The sequence below is a fragment of the Coregonus clupeaformis genome, chromosome 32 (genome assembly GCF_020615455.1).
Source record: "Coregonus clupeaformis isolate EN_2021a chromosome 32, ASM2061545v1, whole genome shotgun sequence".
Classification (NCBI taxonomy): domain Eukaryota; kingdom Metazoa; phylum Chordata; class Actinopteri; order Salmoniformes; family Salmonidae; genus Coregonus; species Coregonus clupeaformis.
This window is the reverse complement of record NC_059223.1, coordinates 4,254,845-4,271,710: the sequence shown is the minus strand read 5'-3', so window position 1 is coordinate 4,271,710 and position 16,866 is coordinate 4,254,845.

Sequence of the window (16,866 nt, the reverse complement as noted above, 5' to 3'; positions counted from 1 at the left end):
TTGTACATATATATTTCCATGTCAGAATATCCTCTCACCACTACTCTCCTGAGTGAGTTTGATAGATTCCTAGGGTAAAGAAGGTACTGTTCTTTATGTTGAGTCCTTCCTAAGGGATCATGAGAATTCAAGCAGGCACAAAAGCAATCTTGCTTCCTCTGATATCCATGTTGACTGAATGTCTGGTCTGACTGCTGGGTTTTGATAAGAGAGGATTGATATAGGGGAATTGTAATGCTTATAAAAATGGCCTTTGTCTTCTCCTTAACTGAACTGCATCTCTGCAGTATAAGGCTGTGGGCACGGCAACAACCCATGGCTCGTGATTAGATATCAGCCTGGCTTAACTCAGAGGCACTGTACTGTAGCATTGTGGGTAAATAAATGTTATTCTTAGTATGCTCACACGCTAACACATTTCCTGGAGGGTCTCCCTGACTCCGGGAGTCCTGCTGACGATCTATTGGCCACTGCTGCTGATCTCAGAATACATGTAGGTCAGAATGGACCACCTGTGGAGTGATCCTTCCCTTCCTCCAGAGAGTCCAGTCTAGACAGACTTACTCCCCAAAAGCTGGATTTGTCAGAAAATGAGTGTGTTGACGGAGAAGACTGGCACATAAACAAAACAGACCCATCTGATAATCTGAGGAGAGACCACTTGTCAGAGATACAGTTTATAGATGATGCTCTGTGTATACAAAACATGACAGACTGACCAGGTGAATGCTATGATCCCTTATTGATGTCACTTGTTAAATCCACTTTAATCAGTGTAGATGAAGGGGAGGAGACAGGTTAAAGATGGATTTTTAAGCCTTGAGACAGTTGAAACATGGATTGTATGTGTGCCATTCAGAGGGTGAATGGGCAAGACAAAAGATGGAAGTGCCTTTGAACGTGGTATGGTAGTAGGTGCCAGGAGCACCGGTTTGTGTCAAGAACTGCAACACTGCAGGAGTGTATCAAGAATGGTCCACCACCCAAAGGAATTTTTACCATTTATGCACCTGCAAATTACCACGTGAGATAAATGACACAGTAAACAAGAACTTGCCTCAAACAAACAGGCAATTTTTTTGACTTTGAAGTGAAAAATCTCAATTTCAGTTAGGATTTTTTTAGGGAGGGGGGCCTGCAGTTGTTAATCAAACAAATACATGTGTGAACACGTTTTTCTTTTTTTAAACTTATTTAAAAAATAAATGGTTTAAGAGTGTCATTATATATGACTGTATCTGTACTTGTCTACAGTCATCAGGTGTGCTGTAAGTGTGAATCTTTGCCTGCTGTCAGCAGTGGTTCATAGTCACCCCTTCTCCCAGATGGTGTGATTCAGCTCCTTGTGAGCAGTAGCAGCTGTGTGGAGACATGTCTTGACAGCTGCCCTCAGGCCCCAGGAATAGCACTGAATGCCTCTAAGTACTTACCTTCTTCGATTTAGGCATCCTCGTTCGTTCAGAGAAAACATCACTACAGTGAGTCAGTCCACCAACATGTGGATACCAAACACATAGACTCGCCCAGAATCTGCAGCAAAGCTTGAAACAAAACAACAGCTGCTCTCTGTTCCTGGAGCATGCAAAAGAAAATGGACTACCCTAATTTATTTTGGGTCCTGACTCTTTGACTTTCCCTGAACGAATTAGAAGACTCGTCACATAGCCCCCATATGTACACTCGCTGCTGGCAGAATACACTGCCTGTGTGGCTACAATATTCAAATTGCTGGTCTAATTTTTGTACTGATGTCCCCTTCCTCCGCTCTCTTGGTCCAGTCCAATGATGGTTCTCTCTTCCCTCTTTTATAGATGATGTGGTTTACTTAAATGTGATATTTGTGTTTTCTTGATGTGCATTGAACAGCAAAGTCAATAAACCATTGTTTAACTCAAAGGGACTCTTATCTAGTTGTTTCAAAAGCTCCACTCATAAGATACATCAGAATTGAGTAGAGCTGAGTCTTTTGGATCATTGGTCTTTATTAAACTAATGAACCTTGAAGGGTGATCCGATAGTGGATATATTGAGAATACAGGATAAACTGTAGTCACGTAAGGTGGTATTTTTTATACTGTTTCTCAATGGCTGTGTTTACACAGGCAGCCCAATTCTGATCTTTTCGAGCTGATCTGATTGGTCAAAAGATTTGAAAATGTATGATTTCGATACATTCCCTTTAGTAGAATGTACTTACAGTAGTAAAACCCAGTGTGCATTTAACATGTAAAATTCAGAATAGGTTGCAATACAATACAGAAGGGTATAATAAGGCTATAGGTATTTTCCTCCCTCTTATCTTCTGCAACACTTCTGGAGATCAGCTACTGTATCCATATCGACTCTGTAGGTGGAGAGGTATCATCACCATATCAATGGAAGCTTTACATCTACCCTAGCTGATCTTTGGCTCGATGAGAAGGCTGCTGAGAAACATCCAGTTCCCTGGCGTTCAGTGAGAGTTAAGATGCCTTGGCTTTGAGTAGACAGGTAGGTACCAGTGTTGTAACTTTACTGTAGAGATTCCTAGTGAGAAAGCCCCCAGAGATGTCTGTAGGCCTGGGTTTACTCCTGGCCTTCCATACAGAGTTTTTCTCTCATGTTTTACAATTGGGTTTTAAAGTAGGAATAGGTCAGACCGATAGGATGACATAAACAGAGTACCTGAGGAAGGAATGACAGCTGTATCCTTTCAGGTCACCCACCTCACCTGGTGCTCTGTGAGTGTGCCTCTGTGCTCAGTGTTCAAGAGGGTCAGAACGGTTCTGCTGCTATGCCATGATACAAGGAACCTATGGCATCGTCAAGCAGTTCACAGCATACAGTTGAGCAGATTACACGACCGCATGTTGGAATGTAGTTTGATTAAGTGGTTGCTACTCAGCCTGGTGTCTTATCCCAGATGGCAGTTGCCGAATTTTTGATTTTATTCAGGATCCCCATAAACCAGCGGCAATGGCGACAGCTAGTCTTACTGGGGTCCGACACATAACGAAAAGACATTACAGACAGAAGACTTGGCAATTTATATACATTTAAAAATAAAACATTAACATGTAAACATTCCAGACTTATATATATTAACTACACCAAAGACAGACTTTAAAAATCAAATAAAACAATACAACCAAAGAATAATAATGTGTGTGTAGAGTGTGTTAGAGTGTGAATGCCAGGGGAGACTGTGTCTTGGTCCTTGCAGTCACAGGTGTGAGATTTGAGGGTGTGCCATCCATACTTCCCTGCCCATTATCAGCTACTCTCTTGTTAGAATTACACACAAACACACACACACAACAGCTCTGAATGTATGCAATAAAAGCAACGGACAAGGTTGTAAAATGCTATTGTGGGTCCTGTACTAATATTTAGGTTCTATTTTATCTTTATTTAGCTATGTCCTGTAGATATTTGGGTGTTATATATAACAACACAGCTGCTGATAACCCAAGAAAACACACAGTACAGAGCCATGCAGGAAAACCATGGGACTTCAGCTGCTCTTATCAGCTCAGGAGAGTGTGAAACAAACAGGCTAGTAGAACATGGGAGACAATAGTACTAATGGTGGTCCAGTGGCTGACAGGGTAGACTGCTGTTTCATGTTATCAAGTGAGTTCTTCGCTATATCTAAAGTTAACTATGGGGAAAACAGCCATCTCAGACTTTGACAATCTCTTTATCCATCTATCACGCTCTCTCTTATCACACTTGCAGTAGGATGGTGGGTCTGTGAAAATCTGGAGCTGTGAGTGGAGGATGTATATAATCTGTGTTTTTATGCTTTTCAAAGAAGACAACCAGTCTTTCATAGTTATTTCACAATCCTTCCCCTAGATTATGTGCCAAGTATGACTAGGAGGCTGTGTGAATAATCAAGTTGACATGGCGGTTAGCTGGGGGAGGGGAGGTGGAAGGGAGGGGGGGAGTCGTAGCCTACCTGGTCTCGCCGAGGACACACTGTCCTGTCCTTGCTCTGCTGTGATCGTATGATGCAGGCATCCTCATATGACGTCCATATTGGAAACTCAATTATCCTTCAGGTTGAAATTACTGCATCTCTATTGTTAATTCCAATCGTTGCCAGGGGACAGAAATGTGTTCCTTGATTTTATTGTCTAGCTGATTGTTTGGGATTCACTCTACATTTCTGTCTGAGTTTTGAGTGACACTTGAGTCATTGTTGGAGTGAGGAGGAAAAGTAATAAGCATTAACTATGAATGTAGCTGATTTCAAGGCAAATAATGGGTATGAATGTATTGATCTATTAGTCTGAGAGGAGAGTATGAACTAGAAACTCTTTGCTGACACACACAATAACAAAACATCAAGTCCCTGACCCACATTTTAACTATTTGCTGGATAATGGGGAAAAAATGTCTTTAAATTAGTTAGATTTTTATATATTGAGCTCCCGAGTGGCACAGCGGTCTAAGGCACTGCATCCCAGTGCTAGAGGCGTCACTACAGACCCTGGTTCGATTGCAGGCTGTATCACAATCCGGCCGTGATTGGGAGTCCCAAAGGGCGGCGCGCAATTGGCCCAGCGTCGTCTGGGTTTGGCCGGTGTAGGCCGTCATTGAAAATAAGAATTTGTTCTTAATTGACTTGCCTAGTTAAATAAAGGTACAAAAATATATATACAGTGGGGAGAACAAGTATTTGATACACTACCGATTTTTGCAGGTTTTCCTACTTACAAAGCATGTAGAGGTCTGTAATTTTATCATAGGTACACTTCAACAGTGAGAGACGGAATCAAAAAAATCAGAAATGTTTTAAGTAATGGATTTGCATTTTAGTGCGCGACATAAGTATTTGATACCCCATGAAAAGCAGAACTTAGTACTTGGTGGCAAAACCTTTGTTGGCAATCACAGAGATCATATTCTTGTAGGTTACACCAGGTTTGCAACACACTGCAGCAGGGATTTTGCCCACTCCTCCATACAGACTCTCCAGATCCTTCAGGTTTTGGGGCTGTCGCTGGGCAATACGGACATTCAGCTCCCCCAAAGATTTTCTATGGGGTTCAGGTCTGGAGACTAGCTAGGCCACTCCAGGACCATGAGATGCTTCTACTTACGAGCCACTCCTTAGTTGCCCTGGCTGTGTGTTTTGGGTCGTTGTCATGCTGGAAGACCCATGACCCATCTTCAATGCTCTTACTGAGGGAAGGAGGTTCTTACCCAAGATCTTCGTAACCGTCCATCCTCCCCTTCATGCGGTGCAGTCGTCCTGTCCCCTTACAGAAAAGCATCCACAAAGAATGATGTTTCCACCTCCATGCCTTCACGGTTGGGATGTGTTCGGGTCGTACTCACCATCCTTCTTCCTCCAAACACGGCGAGTGGAGTTAGACAAAAAGCTCTATTTTTGTCTCATCAGACCATAACCTTCTCACCCATTTCTCCTCTGGATCATCCAGATGGTCATTGGCAAACTTCAGACGGGCCTGGACATGCGCTTGCTGAGCAGGGGGGGACCTTGCGTGCGCTGCAGGATTTCAATCCATCAGGCGTAGTGTGTTACTAATGGTTTTCTTTGAGACTGTGGTCCCAGCTCCCTTCAGGTCATTGACCAGGTCCTGCCGTGTAGTTCTGGGCTGATCCCTCACCTTCCTCATGATCATTGACCCCACGAGGTGAGATCTTGCAAGGAGCCCCAGACCGAGGTGATTGACCGTCATCTTGAACTTCTTCCATTTTCTAATAATCGCGCCAACAGTTGTCACCTTCTCACCAAGTTGCTTCCATTGTCTTGCAGCCCATCAGCTTGTGTAGCTCTCACAATTTTATCCCTGATGTCCTTACAGAGCTCTCTGGTCTTGGCCATTGTGGAGAGGTTGGAGTCTGATTATACAGTGCAGTTCAGCAGGTGAACAGGTAAAAGTGAGATTAGGAGAAAGAGGGGCTTCCAAAAAACTACAGGAGCCGGAATTTTACTGATTGGGTAGGTGATCAAATACTTATTCCCATGTAAAATGCAAATGAATTATTACTTAAAATTACAATGCGTTTTTCTGGATTTTTTTGTTTTAGATTCCGTCTCTCACAGTTGAAATGACTTACCATGATAAAATTACAGACCTTTCTTTGTCAGTAGGAAAACCTGCAAAATCAGCAGTGTATCAAATACTTGTTCTCCCCACTGTATATATTTTCAGACTTTGCTACTGTAGACCAATACCATCTTTCCCTTCTGTGTCTTCTATATATGAACTATTGGCTACTTTCAGAATTTAAGCAGCAATTAATGCTCATCACTTTTCTCACTCAAACAATGATTCTTGTGTCAGTAAAAACGAATTGATGGTTCAGAAATATAAATGGATCGCAAACAAAATAAGCTAGATAATTAGCTCAAGTGCATATATTTCTGTTCCCTAGCCTCATCATCAATCCACATACAATACGTACATGGAGAAGAATGTCAGCAGGTCATTTTTTCAGAAACATATTTTATGGCATAGCTTTCAGACATTTTTACCTCAGCATCTTGGTGAAATATTAATGCCCATTGAGGGCATATGAGTTTACACCTCCTGATGTTCTGTTTCTAAACCTTGAGAGAGATTTTTTTTACCCCAACAAGACCTGTTTGGTATTGTTTGAGAGTGTTCCCCCTGAGCGATCTCTGACTCTGTTCTCTGCTACTCCTGCCAGGGCCAAAAAGAGACCCGGCCACAGGTGGACATTGTTTATGACCAATTAACAATTCATAAGCACCATAAACATAGAGGGGGAAAACATAGCAGACTTCACTTAACGATGGTAAGGTTCTCAGTGTGCCCTAGAAAATCACTCGCTGGCGGCATTGTTTTCAAAGACCTGATTTCCATGTGGTGTATATGAGAGTGGAGGGTGTGTGAGTGGAGCAGAGGTCTGAGATCAAGAGAACAATACTGCCCTGTTGTGACCCAGACTGAGATCACACACCAAGAGCCAAAGTTAGGTACCTGGAGACAGAGATAGGAACCAGAACCAATACACTATACTGCTGCGTTAGGATGTATTTATATTGACTGCCATCCATTGTGAGCCAAGTTGTTGTGATATAGTAAGTAGTTACAAAATGAAGTTGAACCATAGGCTTTGAGTCCCATAGTACACTAATGGACATTGGCTAAGGAATGTCTGGGGGAAAGTGGGCCACTGAGTGAGAGATTAATATTAGAAGGCTTTTCTTTTTGGTTGAGTTGGAGACGTGAATCCAACATAATTTGTTAAGTTGTCGACAAGTTAATAGGCTATTTATTGTATTTCAAAAGTGATATTGAATTGTGTTTGGTTGTCAATGCAACCAAATATCAACATTTGAAGAAGATGTATCTTCTGCTTGTATAGTTCCATCTGTGCCACTGACTTAGTCTGGCTTTAAGAAGACCTATCTCCTTCAAATGTTGATATTTGGTTGCGTTGACAACCAAACACAATTCAATGTCACTAAATATCATTACATTTGAAATCAGAGGTTGAAACCCTAGGCCTATTGTATTGTCTATTTCAAGTTGAATTCTGGGTTGAATTGAAACAACAGCTGTTGATGACTTTGCAAATGCTATATAAGCCTCAATAGCATCATGGATGTTATATGAGTGGTAAAGTATTTTTTTTGTATATTTTATATATTTTTTAAATATATTTTTATATTTTATATATTGTATATTTAATTTGTCTCTGTTAAACCTACCTTTAGGAATGACTTTGATAGCAACATTTAATCTATTTAGTTTTAAAGTGAAGATCTCTCAAGAATCATTCTCACGATAGCATATTGGTAATAGTCAGTGACTAATGTCATGGGCTGGGCTTGGTTAAAACCCTGGATGGGAGACCAAAGGGTTGCTGTAGATGGGTCCGTTCTCCAGTAAGGGTGCTGCCCAGCAAAAAAAATAATCTGATACTGGATTTAAAGTTGAAGAGTCTGACGTTGTTTTAAAGTGTGCAAATTCAACATATTTTATACAAGGTTTGTCTATGTTGGAATTTGGTTACCATGATGACATATTCCCGGAAGTTGAATTTCACCCTCAAAACAACTGTTTACGTTGATGACCTTTTTTCAAATCCTATGTATTTTTGACGAGATTCCACATCACAATGGCGTTGACAAATTACATTGAAACAACGTTGATTCAACTAGTTTGTGCCCAGTGGGAAGGCAATGCGTCAGTATTCATAGAATACTGTGATTGTTTAAAGGTTCTCCCTCAAATCCATTGTGCAGTTTTGTATGTTATGCTGAGGGTGGATGAATATTTTTCATATAGTGAATCGATCTTTGTCTTTATCAATGGAGCCTCTGATTGTTGAATGGCCTGTGTGGTGAATCACCCCACCTTCAGACAGACACTGCCCACCTGTATAGAGAACAAACCCGTGACAGCTCTCCAAACTGTGACTGAAGAACACTGGCTGGTTCCATGCAGGTGTCGTAAACATATTCAAATCTCTCGGTGAATAACAAATGCCTGAAGGTCTCTCATTTTGTTTACTGGCAAATGTACATTTGTTTGTTTAAAGCAAAGCATCTGTCTTTGTGACTTTTAAAAGTAAATAAAGGAATGAATGGTGATATTTGACAGGGAGGTTGTTTTGTTGAGGTTGTTCCAAGAGCATTATCAGTAGCTGACACTGTTCTTCCTGTTAATTGTTTGGGTCCTATTTACCTGGGTGGTAGTGAAAGGAGCTTCCCTCAGGCACCTTGCATCAGAAACCTTCGGCCTAGAGAGACAGGCGGATTAATGCCAGCCTGCCTAATCGCCAGAGTTGCTATAAACATGAGCAATTGCAATGGAGTAATGCACTTTTAAGCACTTGCTATAGTCAATCTGCTTTTCAACCTTTGTCTTTTGGTAGAAGACAAGCTAAAATCATATCCAATGCCTAATACAATTTCAAGATGGTCAAACATTTATTTATTGTGTAAGCGTTGTGAATGGGTAAGTTCACTAACCTCAGACTGGCTAGTCACACAGCGAGAGCAAGCAGCCTACATCATCTCTTTTTCCATAAAAGTGTACCACCTCACCAAACACAGTGTTGCAAGATGTCTACAAGGACTCTGCGTTTCTGTCCCTCACCAGCACACCAAATACCATGAAAATGAAACATCAAAAGGAACCAAAACATAATGCTTTTGCTACCAAAGATATAAATATTCCCATGTGTGTATTTCTTTAAGCTAAAAGTTGTCTGTGAATCACTTGGCAGGTTAAAAAACATTTAAAGTAGCACCTTGTTTACTATGGAGTTGCTCGTTGTTACTGGAAAATATACAACCTGTCAAGTTACCCCCGACAGTGCCTGAAATGAAAAATATTACCATAATTGGATTTCTCATCTTTATCAGGCAGCACATGGTCCAACTATTTGAGATTTGCAATTAGGCAGTAGGAACTTAACCATGAGCTGAGAACACCCTCTCATTAATGACTACCTTTCAGCTGAAAGGGAAAAAAATGGTTTAGAGCTGGTTGGGTGGCAGAGAGATGTCTGCAGGGGCAGTTTAAGGATGCAATTAGCCAGTAGCTGTAGAGCTTTCTCTTAACACAAAAAGGAGTTCCTATTTTCATCTCAACACATAATTAGATGAACCACAGATGGGCTGTCAATGTCCAGAGTGCCTGGGGAAATGAACAGTGCTGTCATTCTGGTGGCCACGGAGTCAAAGCGCTGGGTACATACAGTATGCAAACAGAGACCTACAAACACTGTTGTCAGACTGTTAGTTGTGCCATAATGATACAGGCCAAATTATAGGTCCACTTTTAGATTGTGAAATGAACAACACACAGCAGCATATTTTAATCATGCTTCTCTCTCTCTCTCTCTCTTCTCTCTCTCTCTCTCCTCCCCCTCCCAGTAAGCGGTTCTCTTGACAGTCCAGTGTTCTCCTGAGGCTTGCCTTGTGTCACATGACCAGCCATGTGTCAGATCATTTATGTCATGGTAGCGCTGCAGGAGGAATATGCTTTATCACATCTCTGCCAGCCAGACCTCTGCCTCTAATATTGCATCGCCTCTCCCCATCCATTTCCATCTAATGCTTCCTCGCAGCATATCCAGATTTCCCTCTAATTTGAGGAGGGAATGTGATATCCAAACAACCCCCCGCCAGCACATGGGAGTAAGGAGTAGCTTCCTGATTATATGCACATATACTAGGGTCTACCATTTGGTGATCTGTTTTCAGTAAAATAACACATATTCTGGGTTGGCATGGTCGTACATAAATTGTGATGGTAGATAAAAATCTATTATATCTTTTTTTTTGTACAACATTCTTAACTATGACATATCACTCATAAGGATTTGTGTGAGAGATCACATTGTAGACATTGTCAGAACTCTTGAGGCATCCAGTGGCTTGTTGTCTACAGCTTGCAGGGTGTTCCCTTCTCCACTAACGTTTCTCAAATGGAAGGAAGTTTGATCCTGATGGGGCCACAAAATGGTTGGTTCTAGTGTAGCTTGTAACTGCTGAGACAGTGAATTTCAGAGCAGAGGTCTGAAAGACATTTGGTACTGTCTGAACACATTAATCTCATGAGTGAACACCATTCAACTCACAAATGAAGTGTTTCCAAATGCATTTATTACAAAATCTGGAGATCATCATATAATGAATAATGCAATACTGATAAAGTTCTGTACAGTGTTTAAATATTGACAGCAATGTTCACATTGGTTTATGTACAAAGTCTCTCTAAGCTTGTAAAATATTTCAAAACAGATATTTTATTTTTCATGATATATCATCATTGTCATTGTGACAAAATGTACCAAACAGCTTTTTAGTACAGGTCATAGGAAATTATCCTGATTTCTTTGGGTGATGTTTATTGAAAATGCTACAAAAATGTTTATTTGCAGGTTTACTTTTAAGTCATGTAATTTTGAGCTAGATATTATTTGAATTTAAATACATTGATTAGCATTTATTTGATCAACATTGTATGAGTGCTGTAAATATATTAAGCATGTTTTTCCCTGAATAATAATTATTTTATACTCAACATACACTACCAATCAAAAGTTTGGACACACCTACTCATTCAAGGGTTTTTCTTTATTTTTACATTGTAGAATAATAGTGAAGACATCAAAACTATGAAATAACACATATGGAATCATGTAGTAACCAAAAAAGTGTTAAACAAATCCAAATATATTTTATATTTGAGATTCTTCAAATAGCCACCCTTTGCCTTTATGACAGCTTTGCACATTCTTGGCATTCTCAACCAGCTTCATGAGGTAGTCACCTTGAATGCATTTCAATTAACAGTTGTTCCTTCTTAAAAAGTTATTTTGAGGAATTTCTCCTTTTAATGCATTTGAGCTAATCAGTTGTGTTGTGACAAGGTAGGGGGTGTTACAGAAGATAGCCCTATTTGGTAAATTATGGCAAGTACAGCTCAAATAAGCAAAGAGAAACGACAGTCCATCATTACTTAAGAAATGAAGGTCAGTAAATACGGAACATTTCAAGAACTTTGAAAGTTTCTTCAATGCAGTCGCAAAACCATCAAGTACTATGATGAAACTGGCTCTCATGAGGACCGCCACAGGAATTGAAGACCCAGAGTTACTCTGCTGCAGAGGATAAGTTCATTAGAGTTACCAGCCTCAGACATTGCAGCCCAAATAAATCTCGCTTCACAGAGTTCAAGTCACAGACACATCTCAACATCAACTGTTCAGAGGGAACTGTGTGAATCAGGGCCTTCATGGTCGAATTGCCGCAAAGAAACCACTACTAAAGGACACCAATAAGAAGAAGACGCCTGGGAAATTTGTCCTTTGTTCTGGAGTCCAAATTTGAGATTTTGGTTCCAACTGCCGTGTCTTTTTGAGATGCGGTGTGGGTGGAACGGATGATCTCCTGTGTTTCCCACCGTAAAGCAGGAGGAGGAGGTGTTATGGTGTGTGTTTCTGTGACACTGTCTTATACTGTTTATTTAGGATTCAAGGCACACTTAACCAGCATGGCTACCACAGCATTCTGCAGTGATACGCCATCCCATCTGGTTTGCGCTTAGTGGGACTCTCATTTGTTTTTCAACAGGACAATGACCCAACACACCTCCAGGCTGTGTAAGGGCTATTTTACCAAGAAGGAGAGTGATGGAGTGCTGCATCAGATGACCTGGCCTCCACAATCCCCCGACCTCAACCCAATTGAGATGGTTTGGGATGAGTTGGACGGCAGAGTGAAGGAAAAGCAACCAGCAAGTGCTCAGCATATGTGGGAACTCCTTCAAGACTGTTGGAAAAGCATTCCAAGTGAAGCTGGTTGAGAGAATGCCAAGAATGTGCAAAGCTGTCATAAAGGCAAAGGTTGGCTATTTGAAGAATCTCAAATCTCAAATATATTTTGATTTGTTTAACACTTTTTTGGTTACTACATGATTCCATATGTGTTATGTCATAGTTTGATGTCTTCACTATTATTCTACATAAAAATTAAGAAAAACCCTTGAATGAGTATGTGTGTCCAAACTTTTGACTTGTACTGTATAATGTTCAGAGAACATTCAGAGATGAATGAAGCACGTTTAATAGGATAAATATCAACTTTACAGCTGCTAAACAGAACAGATTAAAGAGATGATTTGGTCTTTGTGGGTCATTCACACTCAAAACATAAGATAAGGCATTTATGAATTGTTCATTTATGTTTCGTATACATTTTTGCTTGTTGTACCATTCATTTTTCCTTGTGTAGACTGGCATCCATGAGATGAATAAGGTCATTTCCATGTAAAAGGACCCATGAACACCAACATGTAAAGTTCATAGGAGCATGTCAAATTGGGTGTCAAATGAAAGCGAAGAGTCTATCTTTTTTTTAAATTAAGGCCTATATACATTTTTCAACCATTTTCCATCCTAGAAATGAGGAATAGCAAGTGCTTTGATTTTCTGGAAAAGGAGGCTTAGAAAACATCTACCAGAAAAAGTCTTAAAAGGTATTAGAAATACATCAAAACACAATAATGTTGAAGTAAAGACCCCTGCCAACTAATATCAATACTTATATTTCGTTTTGGAGAAATGTTTCTGCCTTCTGTAAGTTTAAGAAACATTACCTTGTGCCTTAAAATAGTAGTCACAAACCACAGTCCGGGTTCACAAGTTTGGACAGCACAGTTCCGTTACAGTAAAGAAAAGTAGAGTATAGTTCAGTACAGTACTGCACCAGTAGAGTAGAGTTTAGTACAGTACAGAGTAGAGCACACTAAAGTTGAGTACACTATATTGTACTGTACTTTTCTACTTTCCCTACTGAACTCTATTGCTGTACTCTACTGTGCTGTACTTTTTGATGTCTAAACTTTGGAAACAAAGGCATCTATGATTGGTACAGATTTGATTTGGTCCAGACGACCAATTTGGTCTTGTTTGGGGGGGCAGAGCTCATTAAAATAATAGCCAGTGTGTAGAATAATTCAAATAACCAAAAGAGGATATTGTAAGTTTATACCTTTGTGTACCTATTTAGAATACACCACCATGAGGAGAATGACATTCATATATCCATAATTATGCATTTCTGTGTAAGTACAGATCAGGGACCCATGATGAAATTCTGTTACCGAATTAGTTACCAGGTATAAATCCACTTCACTTACTGTAGTTCAATAACCAAAATAGATTTTTTCAAGTCAATGTGTCATATCATAGCTGACATCCAATTTTTCTGCAAACATTGTTGAATCTTAATTTGGAACAGATATTTAACAGAGTTTCTGGAAAACGTGGACACATAAAAACTGAGGGAGATTTTACTGAAATTCTGTTTCCAAATTTGCATCTGCACAGTTCTTCCAGTAAATGTGTTTTTTTGTCCTTGTGCATTGTATGGTTGCTTAAACTTCAAAAATCAATGTTTTTTTGTTTGGCACTACATTTTAAGTGAAAAGAGTCTCAGTGCAATTCCGTTACCCATAACTATTACAAAAACATCAACATGTTTCTCTCTTCATTAGATTCAAAACATTCTACAATTCATTCACTCACATTTGATTAAGCCATCCTCATGAATATAATGTTATTATAGCAAAATAAAAGCTATTATTGAGAAAGTTCAAAAAATTAACATGTTTCTGGACAGTCACAAAACATGTCGCAAAACAAATGAAAACCATACATTACTTTTCACATCTCTATGAAAAAGTGCATGTTGTTAAGATATTCCCCGGAAACTCACCTAGTCCAATGGAGACGGCTTGAATCAAGATTTAAATGATGCTGGGAAGTAGCTGCAACTGCCTAGATACCGTATAGGTTTACTACAGTTGCGTTTCATTATTTAGACACAGTGAAAAAAATGGAAACAATTTTTTCCAGAATTGTGTCTTTTTTCTTTTTTCTTTACCTGAAGTTAAATGCCGATTAGATCCCCTCTCAACATAGTAAAGTTAAAGAAAAGGGCACTGGTTGTCTTTTCAAAATAGTTTCTAGGAGGTGGGGTTGGGAGTGTAGTCACAAGGTGTTGGGGGGGTGGTGGTAGCTCAGCCTTTCTCCCCGTGGGAAGGTGAGTGCTCCCTCCTGAAACAGCAGAGTCACTCCTTCCTGAAGCTGGCGCTGGTCTCTCACGCTGTCATCTTATCACATTACGAGCTGTTCCCAGTCAGGATCCAGAAGGCTGCGAAGGAGAAGTTGCACCAGGTGTAGCCCACCACGTTGCCCAGCAGCAAACACAGCGATGCGGGTTGAAGGAAGCCGTAAAGGCAAACGTCAGAATGCTGATCGATCTTGTCACGCCTTGATGTCAGAGAGAAGGAGGGTCTGTGTTGGCAGCCGCCTCACCTCCTCGACCCCCCACATTCCCCTCTGACATGAGCTTACGTTTGCGTGTAGCGGCGGATGCTGGAAGGACAGGATGTTGAATACCAGGTGCCGCCCAGAAGCGCTGTAAGTCAAAGACGGGGAACAGCAGGAGGATGCTGGCGTCAGAGGGCAGCGTGATTCCATCCCACAGGGGGGACGTAGTTACACATCCGGCTGCACTCACTGCCACTCCCAGTGTGAAGTTGTTGCTGAGGGGATGAGGGGGGGCCAGGGCCAGGAGGAAGCTGCCTGCCCAGGAGAAGAGCATGAGAAACAGGGTGCGTTTCCGTGTCACCAGGTGGTCCTGTGGAGGGGCCATAAGATGGCCACACAGCGCTCTACCGTCATCAGGAAAATAGTACTGATGGAGACAAACGTACAGCCAGCGAAGACTGGACCAATCAGCATGCAGGGCTGCCAGGGGCCCACCAGACCCCCCATGGGGAGGTCGTGCCCCCTGGTACCAGACAGGAGGGAGCTGGTCACCATCAGAGATCTCAGTGTAGACAGAGAAAGGAACCACCAGTACTCCAACCATCATGTCCGCATTTATGGCCAGAGAACTGTCAGAGAGAAAGGTCATGCAAAATTATATTCACAGTTCACACTCAACCGTACAGTACAAATCCCTGTGTCCTAAAAGCTGATTTTACATTCAATTCCATGGGGAAAAAATCTACAGTCACTGCGTGGAAATGGTTTTAATGGTTCTTGAGGAATTGCACAAAAAAGAATCCTGATTGTGACTGAACAGCATTGAAGATTGATTTAGTTCTCTGCTAAACAACAAGCACCGATCGTCTTAATTAATCCTGCCAATATAACCAATAAAGGGTGGCAGGTAGCCCAGTGGTTAAGCGCATTGGGCCAGTAACCGAAAGATCTCTGGTTCGAATCCCGGAGCTGACCAGGTTAAACATCTGTCGATGTGCCCTTGAGCAAAGGTACTTAACCTGTAAGTCGCTCTTCTGGATAAGAGTTTGTTAAATTACTAAAAAGTGAAATGCAAGCAATATAAACAAACTCTAGAAACAGAACATTTAATGAATTAACCTGAAACCTGTTTGAATATAAATATATAAATAAGTATTTCACCTTTCAGTGTCAAGAACACCAAAGGTTGTTCTTCCATGTCAGTGAATCTATTGCACACGTGTAAACATAAGCAATTTACATGTGACTACCATTCTCTCCTATCCAAATCAACAGCATCTCTAGACAGTAAATGAGCTCATTCTGAATCAGTTTGTTTGTTTGTTTACCTTTGAGGTATCCCTGTGGTGTGCGGACCTGTCTTGTCTGCATGAAGACTGTGAGCGTGACCACGTTGCCCACCACTATGGCGAAGGCCAGACTGACTTCATGAACACAATGGCCAGGGTAATGTGTTCAGCAGGCCACAGCAGCAGAAGGTGCAGAAGGGGGCCAGAGACTCGGCCTGACCCGGCCTAACCAGGGCTGCTGTTGTCAGGTTGGGGCACACAATCGCCTGTGTGCCCCCATGGAACACTCAGGTTGGCCAGGAGGTCAGTCATGGTAGTCCGGACAAGGCCCAGGGACAAACCTCACTACTAGGAGGACTTTGTGCTCCTGGTGCCCATGTGCTCGGACTGAGAGATGCTCCTGGAGAGACAAGCAGGAACATTATAAACCAAGGTAAACCATCAAACCTGTCCAAAGAAAAACTACAAACACTGCTATAACACATCATACAGAGTTGATTTGCATGATAACACTCACATCCCTGCTGTGCTATCTAGCTATATGTTTCCTAAAATGACCTACAGGTAACTGCCAAAATAAAGGAAACACTTGAGTAAATGAGGGAAACAAAGTTGATTGAAAGCAGGTGCTTCCACACAGGTGTGTGTGTGTGTGTGTGTGTGTGTGTGTCAGTCACCAGATGTCAACCAAATTAAACACTTATGGGAGATTCTGGAGCAGCGCCTGAGACAGCGTTTTCCACCACCATCAACAAAACACCAAATTATGGAATTTCTTGTGGAAGACTGGTGTCACATCCTT